The sequence below is a fragment of the Schistocerca americana genome, chromosome 7, assembly GCF_021461395.2.
Source record: "Schistocerca americana isolate TAMUIC-IGC-003095 chromosome 7, iqSchAmer2.1, whole genome shotgun sequence".
Lineage (NCBI taxonomy): Eukaryota > Metazoa > Arthropoda > Insecta > Orthoptera > Acrididae > Schistocerca > Schistocerca americana.
The window spans coordinates 152,960,251-152,978,260 of record NC_060125.1 but is presented as its reverse complement, the minus strand read 5'-3'; the positions used below and the strand labels follow the sequence as shown (position 1 = coordinate 152,978,260).

The 18,010-nt window shown below is 36.6% G+C and overlaps 1 non-coding gene across 1 annotated transcript; it reads left to right on the top strand.

The window, feature by feature from the left end:
• The first annotated feature begins 369 nt into the window (after positions 1 to 369).
• On the top strand, positions 370 to 453 carry Trnap-ugg. The gene has a single exon. It is a non-coding gene; the product is annotated as a tRNA-Pro (tRNA).
• Positions 454 to 18,010: the final 17,557 nt, after the last annotated feature.

Sequence of the window (18,010 nt, the reverse complement as noted above, 5' to 3'; positions counted from 1 at the left end):
CTGCACTGAGGAGAGGTATCGATGTCGGTCAGTGAGGCCTGACACGAAGTGGGTGTTTCAAAACCTCCCAAAGCTGTTCTATAGGATTTAGGTCAGGACTCTGTGCAGGCCAGTCCATTACAGGGATGTCATTGTCTTGTAACCACTCCACCATAGGCCGTGCATTATGAACAAGTGCTCGATCGTGTAGAAAGATGTAATCGCCATCCCTGAATTACTCTTCAACAGTGGGCAGCAAGAAGGTGGTTAAAACAACAATGTAGGCATGTGCTCTCATAGAGCCACGCAAAACAAGGGGCGCAAGCCCCCTCCATGAAAAACACGACCACACCATAACACAACCGCATCCGAAGTTTACTGTTGGCGTCGGCCGGGGTGGCCGAGCGGTTAAAGGCGCTACGGTCTGGAACCGCGTGACCGCTACGGTCGCAGGTTCGAATCCTGCCTCGGGCATGGATGTGTGTGCTGTCCTTAGGTTAGTTAGGTTAAAGTAGTTCTAAGTTCTAGGGGAGTGATGACCTTAGAAGTTAAGTCCCATAGTGCTCAGAGCCATTTGAACCATTTTTTACTGTTGGCACTACACTCCCTGGCAGGTGACGTTTACCGGATATTCGCCATACGCACACCTTGCTATCGGATTGACACATTGTGTACCACGATTCGTCACTCCTAACAACGCTTTTCCGCTGTTCAATCGCCCAATGTTTACGCTCCTTACACCAAGCGAGGCGTCGTTTGGCATTTACCGACGTTATGTAATGCTTATGAGCAGCCGCTCGCCCACGAAATCTAAGTTTTCTCACCTCCTGCCTAACTGTCGTAGTACTTGCAGCGGATCGTGATACAGTTTGGAATTCCTGTATGACGGTCAGGATAGTCGTCTGCCTATTACACATTACGGCCCTCTTCAACTCTCGGCGATCTCTGTCAGTCAACAGACGAGGTCAGCCTTACGCTTTTGTGCTGCACGTGCCTCTTCACGTTTCCACCTAACTATCCCATCGGAAATAGTAGACCTACGATGTTTAAGAGTGCGGAAATCTCGCATACAGAAGTATGACATAAGTGACAACTAATCACCTGACCACATTCGAAGTCAGTGAGTTCCGCGGAGCGCCCTGTGCTGTTCTCTCACTATGTCTAATGACTTCTTAGGCCGCTGCTATAAGCAAAGTGCATTCACGCCAGCGGCAGTAACAGGACCTGGTGTGTCGCATGTGGGTCAGGCCTTGGCACAATACAACAAGGTGCCGAGAGAGAGGGAGGACGAGCTCAGCATAAAACAATATGGGACAGACAACCAACAGAAATGTGACATGCATATTTGTTAGCTTGAAAGAGGTTGTCGAAAGAAACTGTACCTATTTCATAAGAACCAGTATCAGAGAACTTTCACTGTAGGTATTACTGAGCATAGCAGTAGCTAAAATAGGTGGGTTCTGGCTCAATAGCTCAGTTTCTGTCTCAACCTTCGATTTCACCAAAAATTGGACTATTTACCCAGAGCCTGCATTTTTAGCTACTGTAACACATATTTTCAGCTCAATTTTTCAAAAGGTGAACATAGGAAAACAAAGACAATAAATCTTATAACAAAAGACAAATGTAAGAAAATAAATTTAATATAATTTTTGTATAAAATGTGAATGTAAGAAAATAAAAAAAATGAATTGGTGAATGAAAAGTATTCTATAGCAGCCATGAGATTTTTATGGGTTGCAGTTTATAAATGTCTTTTTAAATAAGGTCTGTTCACAGTTTTACCACAATAACATGTAACTATTATTGTTTGGTAATAATATACATATTCACTACATATATTTCGATGTCCATCTTTCTGAAATTCAGTAATATTTTTTTCATCCATACATTGAAGACATTGATTTAGCTGTATGGTATTGTCATTTTAAATATTATAAATTGATTCATAGCATCAAGCACTCTACATCATGAAAATCATTATTTTTATTTTTAAAATTCTTCATCCCTCTACATTTCAATTTCATCTGTTTATTTTCAGTCAGTTGAAAATCCCAACTAGTAATTAATCTAGAAAATCTATCTGGTAAAATAATCTTAAACTCATTATTAGCCACCATACAAAATTTTTCCCCATATCTAGTATTTAAATATTCACATCCAGTAACATTACATAACATATTTATCTCTAAATCACTTATTTTTTTAATCTCTTTCCTTACATTTGCATTGTTGAGTTTCTTGATTAGTGTCCATTTATTTAGAAAGAAATTTAATAGCGAAATAATTATTGTTATTTTTTACTATTAGATTTTATACATTATAAATGGACTCAGAAGACAATAAAAATAATCCTAAAATGGTTTATAGTGTTGAAGAGATAGCATAAATTATATATATTACACCTCAATTAATATCTTTATCTTTTTAAAGAAGATTAACCTCATTATTATGAAGCTGACAATAATGACTAATCTCCATATGGTATTGTATCAGTTTTATTTTTCAAAACCTATCTTATATTATCTTGTGGGCTCATTGCATTGTTGTTTATTTCAACTGTGTACATTTCGTTTTTTTTTACTTTGAATCGTCTTAATTTTCCTGTACTGTTATCTAGTGTTAAACAAACAATCCTTATAATCTTATAAACTTATTCTATCCTTGCATTACATTTCCACTGCATTTATCCTAAAACTCTCTTGTTTACTTGTGAAATTTCTTAAATATTATGTGCTGGATAATCAGTTGTATCAAAGTAATTAATCATCGATTTCATGTCATCATAAAAACCTTCAGTTATTTTGTTGTAGATGAAGCTATCTGTGTTATGAACTATTAATGGAAACCCTGCATTAAATGTTCCATTACTTTCTATATCATGTACATAATTGTCTCGATGAGATATATTATCTTTACTTTATTCACTTCAAAACTCTTTTCACTCTTGCTGAATGTTGCTCCAAAAATATTTGGTTTATCTGACATGATATGTTTTGAAAATTCATGCCACAATTTCTGAAATAAATAACACAGTTCTAAACAAGTAATTCTTGCCATTGTGTCAAATGTTATAGTTTTATATATTCCGTTGTAACACTTACTTCTACCTGCTAGATAATAGCGAGAAACGAATGAATATATCTCTTCTTTAGTTGCATTTCAAATTTCTAAAAGATTAATTTTACTCCAAATGCAGTCATAAAATTTACCATATTTTTTACATACTTTTTGTGTTTCCCAACAGGAACAATTTCATAAATGCAACTAGATCTAAGTGGACCATTTTAGAATTATCTTCATACACATCACTTATTAGATTTAGCAAAATTGTGTTTACCTTCGTTGATTCATTATTGAGTGACCAAGAATATTTCATTCCCCTTACATTTGGATATATTCTGAAGCTTCCATCTCTTAATAAAAAGCAATATAATAATAATTTCTTCAGCTTTCTATTCTCATTTCCTTTGTTGAACATACTATTAATGAATTCTTTGGCAAAGTTTTGTTCAGTACTTGGTTTTGCATGTACACAAGATGAATGGTCGAGTTCATCTCCTATTTTCACATCTTTAGGTTTAACTTTCTTTAGATTCTTATAAATGAGAGAATAATCTTCTCTTACACCAACAACAGAGTTATTTGTAACAACTCTATAAATTTCTGTTTTAGTTTAATCTTGTTTATATCTGACCAACAGCTATGAGTCCAAACCAAGTATTCATTAGTAAATGCTACATCTTTTCAGTGGTCTCTTTCTTTCCAGTCAATAGCTAAATGTTCAATAGGTTTTGTTTCCACATTATAATTAATTATATTTTTCAGTATTACTGGTGTATCACCCACTACTGAATCTTCAAAAAAAATTCAATATTTTCTCCATATTTCGGTTTCATTATTCTATAGTGAAGAACCATACAACAGTTCTTTAGTTAAATCATGTATGCTCATTCCAACATAGAAAGGGCAATTAAATGTGATTTTCGTCTTATTCATATAGATAGCATCAACATTTTCATTAAATATAGTTATTTCTTTAAAGTTTGGTGTTGCTATTAATTAATCACATTTTTCTCCATCTGATCTTTTTTTATATCCACACTATTTCTAACATTTTCCATTATCCTGCAACACACAAAATTATTCCTCAACTTTCAGAAATATTTCTCGAAGTCGTTTGTAACCTTAGTCCTCATGTCAGTATTCAAGTCCATATATTTCTTCAACCAATCTGATTAATTATATTTTAAAACTCTGTGTACTTTTGTTAATTTCATTCCTAGAGATAAATACTCTATAAGGTTTCTATAACGAACTACACATTTATATTTGTTATTCAGTCAACAACTTGTTTCCTTTAGTTCCTGGCACAATTTCATTTTCAGGACATAATGATAAACCTTTATATAAATCACATAACTCTTTCAGATACGCTGAATCTACATCAAGAATATAACCAATTTTAGCAGTGTCTGAAATTTCACTTATTTTTGTACAATCACACTTTGTGCTCAGTTCTTCAGACCAATCAAAATTATTTGGTTCATCTCATTCATGTCCACTAAATAGTAAATATTGACTCATAACCTAACCATACATACTGTTTGCATCTAAGTATGCTGCATAATTCGATACTTCTTTACCATCAAAATCTTTCAAGTATTTATTCTTTTACATATCTTTTGTAACATTGGGATAATCCTCCTCTTATTTCTTTTCAACCATAAGAATCATATCGCACTCATGTAATAAATCATGTGCTTGTTTAGTCATTTTCAACATTGCGTCAAAAGATAAACCAGGTGCAGAAAAATACCGACATGGATCTAATTCGTATGGCTTTACACAAGTTTTTCTTATCAGACAACAACAGCACATAAGTTTTAAGATCATGTTATCCACCAAAATGTTTCATAATAAATCTTTCCCAAACTGATTTTACATGTTTATAATTTTCATCACTTATTTTGCAGTCATTCTGTTAATTATAAAATTCTTCTTTTGCTGGTAGTTGTGTTTTGTCAAATTTTTCCCAAGAATCCTTGTAATCATATGGATAAAGTTTTTCAGATTTGACAAAACTTTGTCAATTGAAGAAGCCATAATTTGTTGAGTGAGGAAGCCATAAATTCTGTCCCCTTTCCAAAACTAATATATTTATAATCATTGTTTGGTATTAAATATATGTATATTATTGTAACCAAGGTCCTTCACAAACAAATGGGAATCATATCCAGGTAATATGTAAACTAAGATTTTTTAACTGTAAATTACAATTGTTACACAATAGAGTGATATGTTTTCAGTCAGATTATCATGATGATATACCTTTTTATTTTTTCTTGTATAGTGATATCCACACAGTGTACAAACTTCAGAGTTAGTATGTCTAGATTGTTTTTCATATAGGTGTGAAAATCACTTCACTTTTTGGAAATAAAATAAAACCAACCAACGAAAGATTTGGATTGTGGTTACTTACAGAAAATTTAAATAATAACAATAATCTTGTTACAGATGTTGGAGATATTATTTACACAAAAGGAGAAGAAAAGTTTGAAGAATTTAAACCACTTACAGAATCACTCTCCAATAATATTATGTTAGTTAGAAGAACAGATTTTATAGATCGCAAATGAGAAATGAAAAATAGGAAATTTCTTGAAAAAAAGGGAGCATGTGGTGGTTATGATAATATTTTAAGATCTTGATTTATTAAAATTTAATTTGGTAAGACATGGAGTTAAAGCAACAATTTAATATTTATTGGATTCCAATACACACGTAATTAAATGTACTAAACTAATTATTAAAAATTTTAAAAAAATGATAGAACAAAAATATAAAAATCCTGTTGCTATTTCTTACAAAACAGAATTAGCAGATGTTAATCTCAGTTCACTCAAACATGGAGGTCATAAAGAAGAATGTAATGTAAAGGTAAACATTAATTGTTTGGTAGGTAAAGGCTGTTTAGCTTAGATTAATACTAATTCTAGAATAATAATATACAATAAATTTATTTGCCAATTACTGAGCCCTAGTGTAATTAAACAACTTGTTAACTATATTATATATTTTTTAAATTGTCACAATAAATAATTAACAGAAACTTTTACTTCTACATTAGCTAAAGAAATTGGAATTCAAGACTGGAAGCAACAATTTTTAATTACATTATTCCAGATTTCCACAAGCAACAAGAAACTATCTGTTAACAGATTGTTTAGAACTAATAGCAAATAACTGAAAATATTTTGAGAAAACTCCATTTTATTCTGCTCCATGAGCCAGAATGTGGGAAAAATTAGCAGATACTCTACAACACAGCTGTTGTCATTAAAACAGGTAAAAAAGAATTTGTTTTATCTGGATTTAGGTTTAACTTGTTACCTATTAACTGTATAGAATTTCCGAAGAGAGAGAGAATGTAATTTCCGTAAAATCTTGAGGCACATGTTTCTCTAAATCCAATAGCTTATTTTCTAAAATACAGAGAGAAATAAATATTGAAGACTCGATCAAATAAAAACAAATAATATTATTCCATTTGTAACCAGAAAAAAAATATTTCGCATAAAGTTTATCTATATTCCATTAAAGAAATTGAACCGACACAAATTGGAAAACTTTAGTGTACAAGAAAGGAAACGAGAATATTTGGATATTACTTCATCTTTAAAAGATGAATAGAGGAATACTTTGGGGAAGGAACAAAAAATAAGAAAGGTAGAAGAAGAAATAAGAAATTACTTTAAATTTCGATGGATGGATTTCCCTACTAGTGGGGTTTTTAAAATTTATGCTATATGTAAACAAAATGGTAATAAATCTGTATATATGGTTGAGGGTCCCAATAAAAATAAGTTTATAGAAATGAGGAAAATACCAATATTCTTAAAAAAGAAGGATTTATTTGTATTACATGTAGTAGTCTTCGATAAGAAATAGAAATTTTTTACTATATCCCAAGGAAGAAACATTTTTTGAAGTAAAAATAGGTGGTTTTTCTACTTTTGATGGAAAATCTGTCCCCAGAATTGCTTGTTTAAAAATACACCCAATTTTCAAAAACAAAACCAGTTTATTGTATAAAGAAGAAAGTGGAGAAGTAATCAAAAACATAAAACTGGGCCAAATATTAGGAAAAAAAACTGAATACTGTAGACTAATAGAAAATCCAGATGAAGGATTACAACTAATTACTTTCAAAATTGCCATCAAAAATTATCAAGGAAAGACAGATACATTTTTAAATCCGAAAATACATCAGATTGTTATTGTTCCAGGTATTGGTTGAAAGAGGTACTTAGAAATAACAATATAGATATACATTACAAGATTAAAATTAAATTCAATAAAATTAAAACAACACCAAATAAGAATAAAGAAAGATTAGTGCTTGTTGTTTAATTTTTATATGCATTGTTAGTGACTGACCTAATTCGTTATATATTTTTTAAATCTATATTAACTATTTCCTATTTCTCTGAAGTAGCCATATTATTGTGTTTGAGAAATGTAACATTAACGGTGGATATTCATAATGAAGTCAAACTAAACTTGCTATATTTTTTCGAAGAAAACAATCTCCAAACATGTAACAAGGATGAGTTAAATTACCATCATCTGCAGAATATATATGTTAATCATTATACCCTAAGTAATTTAACAATAACAGATACCATTCTCTATCTATAGTTTCCTCAGTTACACAAACAAGTACATTTTCTTCCCAAGGTACAATATCTTTGAGAATAATTAGTTTCTCCATTTAATTTACTTAAATTTATTTCTAATTGATTAAAAATCTGTAGTAATAAACAGAAGAAGACAAAACCGCTAAAATTATATATCTACTTTTTAAGAATGAAATGGATTACCAAGATATGTGAGAAAAATTAAATGGTTTGTTAGACAAAGAATACCTAACAGAGTGTTTGGATTTAGTTTTACTTAAAAATGGTTGTGCACAAATTATAGTTTACAGCAAGGAAATGATGCCTTTGTAGAATTAAGAGATATAAATAAATATTGAAGAAACAAAGATATAAAAAAGATTCTTAAATGTTACTTGGAAGAAAACGATTTGGATTCTAGGGAAGAAAACGATGACAATAATGATAAGTATTATAAAGAACCATTTCCAAATGAAGAAGTTATAAAAGAGCACAATGGTGGTCGAATTTACAGAAGAAGGATTTAATTTTTGTTTGTTATTTTGTTTGTTTAAGATCTGTAATGATTAAAATTGTAATTTCTGGAATTCCATGATGACTTCACTTAATAAAAAATAAGGACATCTCCTATTTGGTCCCTTCACAAAAATTCAACTTTTTAATAAAAAAATAATGGGGTGGTTATGCATAACACGCACTACAGCTATCGGAAAATGTAAACTCGAAACTAAGATAAATTACGTAAACTTGGAATGAAGATCAGTTAAATGGAAGCAAATGGAAATGGAGAACAAAAAATAGACAGCAAAAATGGAAGCTCTAGCACGGTCCATTAATTTCGAAACGACAGTAAAACAACCAACTAATTAACTAAGTAACAAACCAACTAAACAAACAAACGATTTAATAAGCCTGAAACTAATTATTCAAGAACTGAAAAAGGAATGTTAGCAGTAATGTAGTGATGCTCTTACTTTAGTTGCTACTTATATCATAAATACGAAGTAGTTCACCCATCTCTAAAATGGTTATTAGGGTTAAAAGCATCACAAAGTGGATTACCACGATGGGAATTGTAGTTCCTGCGGAGCTGAGACTGGAAGTATTACGTCAAGTGCAAAACCACGTATCATTGGGTCACTGAGGACAACAGACAATTCACAGACTTGTAGCTCAAAGATTTTGGTGGAAAACGTGTCGTAGTGACAGAATAATATGTAAGGAACTGTATCCCATATGCACGGCGAGCAGATATGAGTCATCAGAAAATTCAGTTACAACGACTACCAGAAGCTGACAAACCATTCTCTTTGTGATGGTCAGATGTCCTGGGACCTTCTAATAGAACACGGGTAGGTAGTAAATGTTAGATCATTTTTGACGATATTTAGTTATTGTAGCTCTTCCAGACCACAAGGCGAGGATGGTAGTACATGCAATGGTAAAAAACAGCTTATTAAAATTTGGTGTGTCAGAAACCATTATTACGGACCAAGGCAGTAATTTTACGGACCAAGGAACATATATATCGCTTATTAATTACAGAGAAGTTGTATACCATCCTGAGACGAAAGAGCGCACAGAACGAATCCGTCGTACGTTATTCAAAATGTTAAGCCATTACATGGCTTCACAGCGTTCAGATGGGGATGTACGTTTAAGTTGTGCCGTCTGTGCATATAGTTCAAAATTTCGTACCAGAACTGACCTCTCACCATCCGAGGTAGTATATTGGCGGAAAATGCCGGCACCTTTTGATGTAGTTAATCCAAAATTGGACCCACAGGGTGAACCAGTGAAGAATTTGACAAACGCGTTGAAAGAAATTTTTCAAAAGATACAGCGTGACAACATAGAAGCTTTAGACAAGCAAGAATATACTGGGCAACGAGTGATCAAACTGCCAAAGTATCGGATAAAACAGTGGGTATTAATAGCTAACCTGTATACCCCAAAGGAAGAAACGAAAAACCGAGGGAAGTGCCGTATGGTTAGCACACTGGACTCGCATTCGGGAGGACGACGGTTCAATCCCTTGTCCGGCCATCCTGATTTAGGTATCCGTGATTTTCCTAAATCGTTCCAGGTAAATGCCGGGATGGTTCCTTTGAAAGGGTGCGACCGACTTCCCTTCTCATCCTTCCCTAATCCGACGAGTGGCCTCCTCCTTCAAGCAGCCGAACCTAAACAAACAAAACGAGAACATTTTTAAAGAAATACCATGGGCCATATCGGGTTATCGAAATGTCTTTGCCAGTCAACGTCGAACTGCAGCTGCCAATTACAACCTCTGTAGTACCTGTAACTAGAATGAAGCTGTTTAAAAATGAGATTGATGCATTGCCACAAATTTCTTCATCCGTTACGGGAAAAGCGGAAATATAAAGGAAGCAGGGAAATCAGAAAAATGCTCTTACCGTATTGGTTTCTTACTTAGGTTATTCGTAATTTCCTTTAGTTTTCACGTTCTGTGTTTATTTACTTGTATAAAGGGGGGATGGAGTTGATGGTCCTTCCCTTTACCTCAGCTGGCGTGCCACCGTGCTGACCAGAAACCTTTTTCTGAGCGTAGCGCTACTATATTATTATAGAGGAGATGTGAGACGGAATCAGCCGCTATACGATAGAATTTTATTTGCTTGGCAACCAGATGTTCTACCGACAAATCACAGATTGACAGTCGCGTATATATTTAATATTTGAAAAGTAAAAAATGATGTACGAACACTGCTATATAGGTTTAATACTGCACAAAGGGAGGTAGAGAGAGGGAGAATTACGCCAAGATATGCACAACGAGTATCAGGAATTAAAACTCTTGCATTAGACATTGAGGACTGCGTTGCAGCAGACAACAGAAATTGTACCACAGACGATAATACGTAAAAGACATGGTAGGCTAGATGCCGGAGGGAAACTGTTAAAAACTGTGTTTGGAACACCGGATACCGACGATATCATTAATTTAAAGAGCACAATTGACAATGTACAAGAGTTAGCAGGAGATACAAAAGCAAAAGTAGACTGTCACACAACACGTATAGGGGTCATGAAGCAAGGAATACTCAATGTTACTAAAACAGTATGGAACTTAACATCAGAATTAGAAAAATACGTGCATAACACCAGCTCACAGAAAATAGCACAAAACAGAAAACCAACAGAAACGTGACATGTATATTCGTTAGCTCGTAAGAGATGTTGAAAGCAAGTGTGCCTGTTTCGTAAGAACCACTATAAGGGATCCTACACAGCAGTTAACAGCATGTTAAGCGAATATAGCAGAATAAGGACACATGCGGCCTCACGTTAGCTCCCTTTAAATACGAGAGCTCTTAAGGAGTTCATCTTTGGGATCGATGGCATTCACAGTAATGGCACTAGATTTCATGGTTACGACACTGTAGCGAACCCCTGCTCTAGATACTCCGGAACAGTCTACGAACCAGCCAAAATGTACCTGAGATGACGGTCTTCTCTTGATGAACTTCATTCCTGTCGCCACCTAAGATTGCTGATGGAGAAGCTGTCTGTCTTCCGACAACACCACATCGCAGAGTGCTAACATTACCAGACATCAGCGTGGAAACGGGCAGCAGGGGTCCACTTTCCTGTTCAAAACATAGACACTTCCGGGTGCTTAAACCTGGCCGTTAGAAAGAAGATCGACCGACAACACGACTTTCGACAGCAACAAATCGGATGGGTCATCAAGGGTCAACATAGAATTGGGAGTGCGATCAAGCACACTCCAGCAGCTACTACGAGATCATTCTTGCTGGACAACAGTCGCACCGGCGGCGCGAGGTCTCTCACTACTTGCCTGGGGCTGTGGATGAGAAGTTGACTCGGCAGCCGTCAGCGGGAATCCAATACGTACGTGAATGAGGCATCGGCTACAAGGTCATTGTGGAAGAAGACGACCGTAAACATGGTTAATAAATAATTCAACTTTCACAATGTCTTACAAGCATCAGAGACGCTTCACAGGTGTCCAGTTACTATCCTCGCTTCATGCAGAGGTGTCTCCGCTCGGCCCCTCTGTAATACTCGTATTGCCTTTCCGCTAACTTCCGTTGCATCTTTAAGTGTGAGCTGCTCAAGTACTTTTGAACGTTATGCTGAAGTCGGATTACGTTCGTTAATTAATTACGTGGGTCATTACTTTGTCTAATTTAGGGCATAACTTGTTGAATTAAGAGCATGCTGGGATTTACTATGCACTAGTCATACATATTTAAAACTGAGCAGTCATGTTATAAATTATACACGGAATTTCAATTGTAGCCTTAATATCTTTCGTATTTAAATACGTTGAATAATGTTGAGTAACGATGTCTTCCAGTTTTAGTTGACACACTTCACGATTGTTTACCACATGATATTTTCGTGTTTAATTTAATATTGAAATACAGTGAGTGAGCCGTGCCGGCTCGTATCGATTGATCGATCGGGTCGGCATGGTGTGATCTTTGGGTTCGGCCGTTTGACCGCGACGGGCGTGTGGCGCTAGAGAGGGACAGCCGGAGAGCCGCGCGGCGCTGGGGAATCCGGGGGAGCGTGGTTGAGCAGGCTGGGGCACGACGCAGAGGTTGTGGTGTGTTTGACACGTTTGCAAGACCGAATCTGGCTTGTAGTGTGGGAACTGGACTCGGCCACATTACCCGAATCGAGTCGTGAGGCCCTGATTTGGATCTGTAAAGGATTTCACAAAATATTTGTGTGTTATGGTGTACTGTGTGCGGCACCCTGTCCAGCTCGCCCGCTTGCTTTTGGTTCTGGGTCCAGTGGGGTCTCCCTTCTGCTACTTGAATTAGCCCGTGCCTGTGTGACGTCACCTCTTTTGAAAATCTGTCACGAAGGGGTGTATCTGTTTTTATTTTATTAAAAAAAATTGTAATATCCGTGATTGGTTAAACTTTATCTCATTATTGTAGTCTCCTTGTGCTAGCTTTACTGTGTACAGAATTTAATTAACTTGCGACTCACTTAATGCCCGTTTAAAGATTAATGTTGTTGTTTGGATAGGGCGCTTGCCAGTGCTTGTAAGGATTCTTTGCTAACTTAACTTATCACAAAAATTTTAAAGATGAAATTTTATTTCGTAAAGAATAATTTAATAAAAGTGTTGTTATAAACTGTGAATGTTGCTTGTGTGGCCCGGCCCTCCCGCTCAACAGCAGTTGCCTGACTAGGGTGGACTGACCACCACAGTGGGTAACGTTAAGATTCGAAGACTTTGAGATTTTTACTTTGTGGCATCATAACTTTATTCTTAATGCAACAAGAAAAAAATGTAAAATGTGTTGAAAATAAAAGCACTGGCTTTATTAATATAACTTACGGAAATTCTTTAATAATACGATTTAAATAAAACTCGGTTCTATTTGCACGTTATTTTAATAGTATAATTATTTGAAGATAAATTGTTGTGGAAAATATGTTTCTATGTCTTGTCGGGTTGCCGCACTGTTGTGTCACTTCTCCCAAACGCTGCGGCATCTTGCTAATTATATTTTTCAAACGGTCAGTATTCTTTTAATCCACGCTTCATTGTTTCTTTAAAGAATATTGGTGTTTTTCTAATACGTCGCTGTAGTTCTCCCCACAGTTTCTCAATAATGTTGAAGTCTGTTGTTGAGGTGGTGGATATAAGACTTTCGGGCAGTTGTGCGACAAATATCCCTGCAGAATGCGAACCTTACGTTTCGGGCCGTTTGCCTGGTAAAACCTGAAATTGTTTGATATTCCCATTTTTCAGCACTTCTGCGTAAATTGTGTTTTAATACGTTCAGGTAGACATATTTTTCCATAGTAATATCGATGAATTCTATTCTGCCCAGTCGAAATGTAGTTATACAGCCCCAAAGAAGAACACTGCCACCTCCATGCTGTACAGTCGGACCATTTGTGTCGTTAAATTCTTCACTCTTCTTCCGCCACACCACGCATCGTCCATCCGACCAAAAATATTAATTAAGTATCGTCTGTAAATATGACGTCGTTTCTCCATGTTTCTTCTTTCTTAATAAACCGTTTAGCAAAGTCTAACATTCTGTTCATCCACATACGACGTCTTCCTAGCCACGCTTCCACTGCAGCCATTACCTGTCAATGCTGTGGGCATCGTTTGTGGATGTACCTTCTTGCCAGTCTCTTTCAGTAGCTCACTTGCTAATTTGGGTGCACTGAGTGTAGGATCCTTTTTTAGTATCAGAACCTCTTGTCCCGTGCATTTGGCTATTCCATTCAAGGTATTTGGGCTTTATAGTCCTCGTTTTTGAATTGTCTGACGATATCTCCCAATTAGTTTTACTCATGCTCAGCGTGTCAGTAGTTTTTCTCTATGAGCTATCGTTCCCATTATGAAAAATCACAAGTTACCTTATATCTAAATTCGCATTTGCTTTGCGTGACATTGTACCGTGCTTGTAAACAAATACCGCCTTCTGGTTCAGAGTATATATCAGAACAAGTGCCATATTAACACGCAAAGGAATTATAGACATTGGTTGCAAGTGGCCATTCATTTAAATCGATGGGGAAAGACCAGGATTCGAACCCGGGTCTTCTGCTTACCAGGCAACTGCTCTGACCACTAAGAAACCGGGACACAGTGCTGATCGCAGTTGCACGGACTTCCCTAGCATGCCTCCTCTCAGACTCAATTTCTCAACCTATCCAATCACTACTAATGTAGTGACACTGGCGCATCATCCTTATTACTCGCGGCATTCCCTTAAGGGGCTCTGGAAAGGCTCAAAATCATGAAAAGTTCAATTTTTACTTTTTTGCGTTTTCTGAATCTGCAGACCATTACCTTTTAATAGATATATAATTTATTCAATTCCGAAGACTACAACTATTTTTAATTTTTTTTTTTGAAATGTGTTCTACATGGGCGTGACCCACTGTGGCGCTGTTAAACTGCTGTCAAATGGTGTTATTATTAACGTCCGTGTTCATCAGGTACATTTTAGTGATGTGAGATAAAGTATGTGTTGTGGCTAACCTGTGATGGTTCAATATATATCGCTGGTGTGATTGTCGATTGTTTCGAAAATATTCGTAATTAATTCTGTTTCTTGAGTCTCTGTTTTGTTGAAGTATAATAATGAGTAAAATTAAAGTTATTAGAAATCCTCTGAAGGCTTTTAAGAAAAGGAGAAATGTTGGAAAGCCAAAGGTATGTGTTATTACTGTAAACAATAAAGACGATAACCAAGTGAGTGAACCTAACCTCTCAAGTACACCTGCCCATAGCAGTCAAAGTGGGAAAGAAAATACTTCACAGAAGAAGCTTGGTTCAATGAGTGAAAACTATGAATGTTTTATGGGCGAATCGGATGTGAGTGAAATATTCGATATGTCGGTTCTCAAAGGAATTTTTTCAAACTGTGTAAGATGTATTCATTGTAGTGAAGCTGGTCTGGAACTCTCCATAATAAAGCACGTAGGACTTGCTAGTGAAATACAACTGAAATGTGATAAGTGTTCATACATGACCACCTTTTGGAACAGTGTTGCAGTAACTGCAACTGAAGAAAATGGTAGCAAAATCTACGAACACAACAACGAGCGATGCTTGCTTTAGACAAGGAACGCCTTCGGGCTGCAGACAGGGCTGTAAAGAGTCTAGAAATACAAGCAAGAGTAAACAGGAGGAGGAACAAGAGGAAGCTGGAGGAGGAGTTTGCAGAGGATGAAGATAATCCATCCTATGGGTCTGGAATGCACTAAAAAGTTAATCCAATCTTTGTCGCTCGATTCCCATAACTTTTATTTTCTCATACTAATTACATGTTCTCTAAGGATCTTCCAAACATATTTGCTTCAAACTTTCAATAAATGTTACACAGTACCTTCTGCATAATTTAACACAGCCTTTTTCCAAAAAAACTGTATATTTTTGAATATATAAATAAAAAATTGCAAAAAAAATGTGAATTTTCATTACAATTGAAAAAAAATCATCTTTAATAACTGAACTAAAATTTTGTAAAATCCCTGTGTTAAGTTGTAGCCCATATTCCAATAAATAATCTGTAAAAAGTTCAACTTCCTACCTCAAATACTTTGTGAGGAAAGATGTAATTTATAAGCGTTATTTTAACATTGCAAGTATAGGGCGTTCCGGAGCCCCTTAAGAGTTCGAGTCTGGTGTGCATTCACACTGAAGAGATCATTGATCGTTCAAATGGCTCTGAGCACTATGGGACTTAAAATCTGTGATCATTAGTCCCCTAGAACTTAGAACTACTTAAACCTAACTAACCTAAGGACATCACACACATCCATGCCCGAGGCAGGATTCGAACCTGCGACCGTAGCGGTCGCGCGGCTCCGGACTGAGCGCCTAGAACCACTAGACCACCGCGACCGGCAATCATTGATCGTCTTTGCCTTAATTACACATATGTGATGTCCATTCTTTCGGACATTTCCGAAAGAACAGACACCATACACATTGTATACACATTCAAGAGTGAAAGAAACTGGTACACCCGCCTAATAACGTGTAGGTCCCCCGTGAGCACGCAAAATTGCCGCAACACGACGTGGTATGTGTTTGACTAATGTCTGAAGTAGTGCTGAAGGGAACTGACATCATGAGTCCTGCAGGGCTGTCAATATATCTGAAAGAGTGCGAGGGGATGATCTCTTCTGAGCAGCACGTTGCAATGCGTTCCAGATATGCGTAATAGTGTTCATGTCTGGTGGCCAGCTGAAGTGTTTAAACTCAGAAGATTGTTCCTGGCGCCACTCTGTTGCAATTCTGGTCGTGTTAGCTGTGGCATTGTACTGCTAGAATTACCAAAGTCCATCGGAATGGACAATGGACATGAATGGATGCCAGTGCTCAGGCAGGATACTTACGTACTTGTCACATGTCAGAGTCGTATCTAGACGTATAAGGGTTCCATATCTCTCAAACTGCACGCACCCCACACCCTAACAGGGCCTCTACCAGCTTGCACAGTAATGCAGGATCCATGGAGTCATGAAGTTGTCTCCATATCCGTACACGTCCATCCGCTCGATACAATTTGAAATGAGACTCGTCCGACCAGCCAACATGTTTCCGGTCATTACCAGTCCAATGTCGGTGTTGACGGGCCCAGGCGAGGAGTAAAGCATTCTGCAGTGCAGCCATCAAGAGTACGCGAGTTGGCATTCGGCTCCGAAAGCCCATATCGACGATGATTCGTTGAATGGTTCCCACGCTTGCACTGAAACGTCCTCTTACAACAATTATACAAGACTGTGCTTAAACTGATACACAATATTTTTTAGCGCAACGCAGTCTGACTTTCAGAAATCCCTACAAACGAATGGCCCTGACTAACATTAACCTATGCATTTCACAAATCGCTTACCTCACAAAAATCTTCGTTACTCGAACTACTGCAGTACAGCGAGCGCCACTACTGCCAGCTAAATAAAAGATTCAAACTACGGAAGGCACTAACTACTGATAGGCATAGTTAGCAAATGAAAGATTTTAATAGAGAACAAACAATGTATTTACCTTAATAGTCATAATATATATAGCAGTTCATGACAAATTACAAAACTCCGCCATCTCTCTCCCCACATCCACCACTGCTGGCGGCTCACCTCCGACTGCGCAACGCTACGCGCTGTTCACAGCCAGCTGCCTAACACTACAATGGCGAGTATTACAACAATGCAAAGCAGCCACAGACTGCACACAGCACAGCCAGTGATTTTCATACAGAGGTGGCGTTACCAATAAAAAAACCTAAACAGCCTACTTGCATAGCCCCCATGCTCCCCACAAAAAATTTTACAAATTGTTTTGGACAGTGGCCAATAATGATTTGATAAAATTTTTTTTTTATAATTACAGTAACAAAGATATCAATTGCACAACTTATTGATACAATGTTGGTCAAAAGCTAAAATTTTGTCACAGGCCATAAAGACAGTCCTGATCATTCATCATAATAGTAATTACAGTTTTTTTCACAAAGTCTCATTAGTAAAAGAAATTGCACACAGAAGTGGTGGATTTCCATGCAGTCTTGAAGAAGTAGTGTTGTCCTTCCAACGGAAAGGCAGTGCTGACTCTTGACATGCTGACAGGTCATGGGCCACAACAGAGCAAACCCACAGCGGAGTCAGTCGAAGTTTTGAAGAATATTGGTAGGTAGGTCATCACAGAGCATACCCATTGTAGTCCTGGTAGAGATTACGATATTGGTGGGCCACCAGAGGCGCAGACCCACTGCAGTCCTTGTAGAAATAATGGTACTGGTGAGTCAGCAAAGGTGTAGACCCACTGTAGTCCTTGTAGAAATGGCCAGCAGCCATCTGTTGTGACTGTG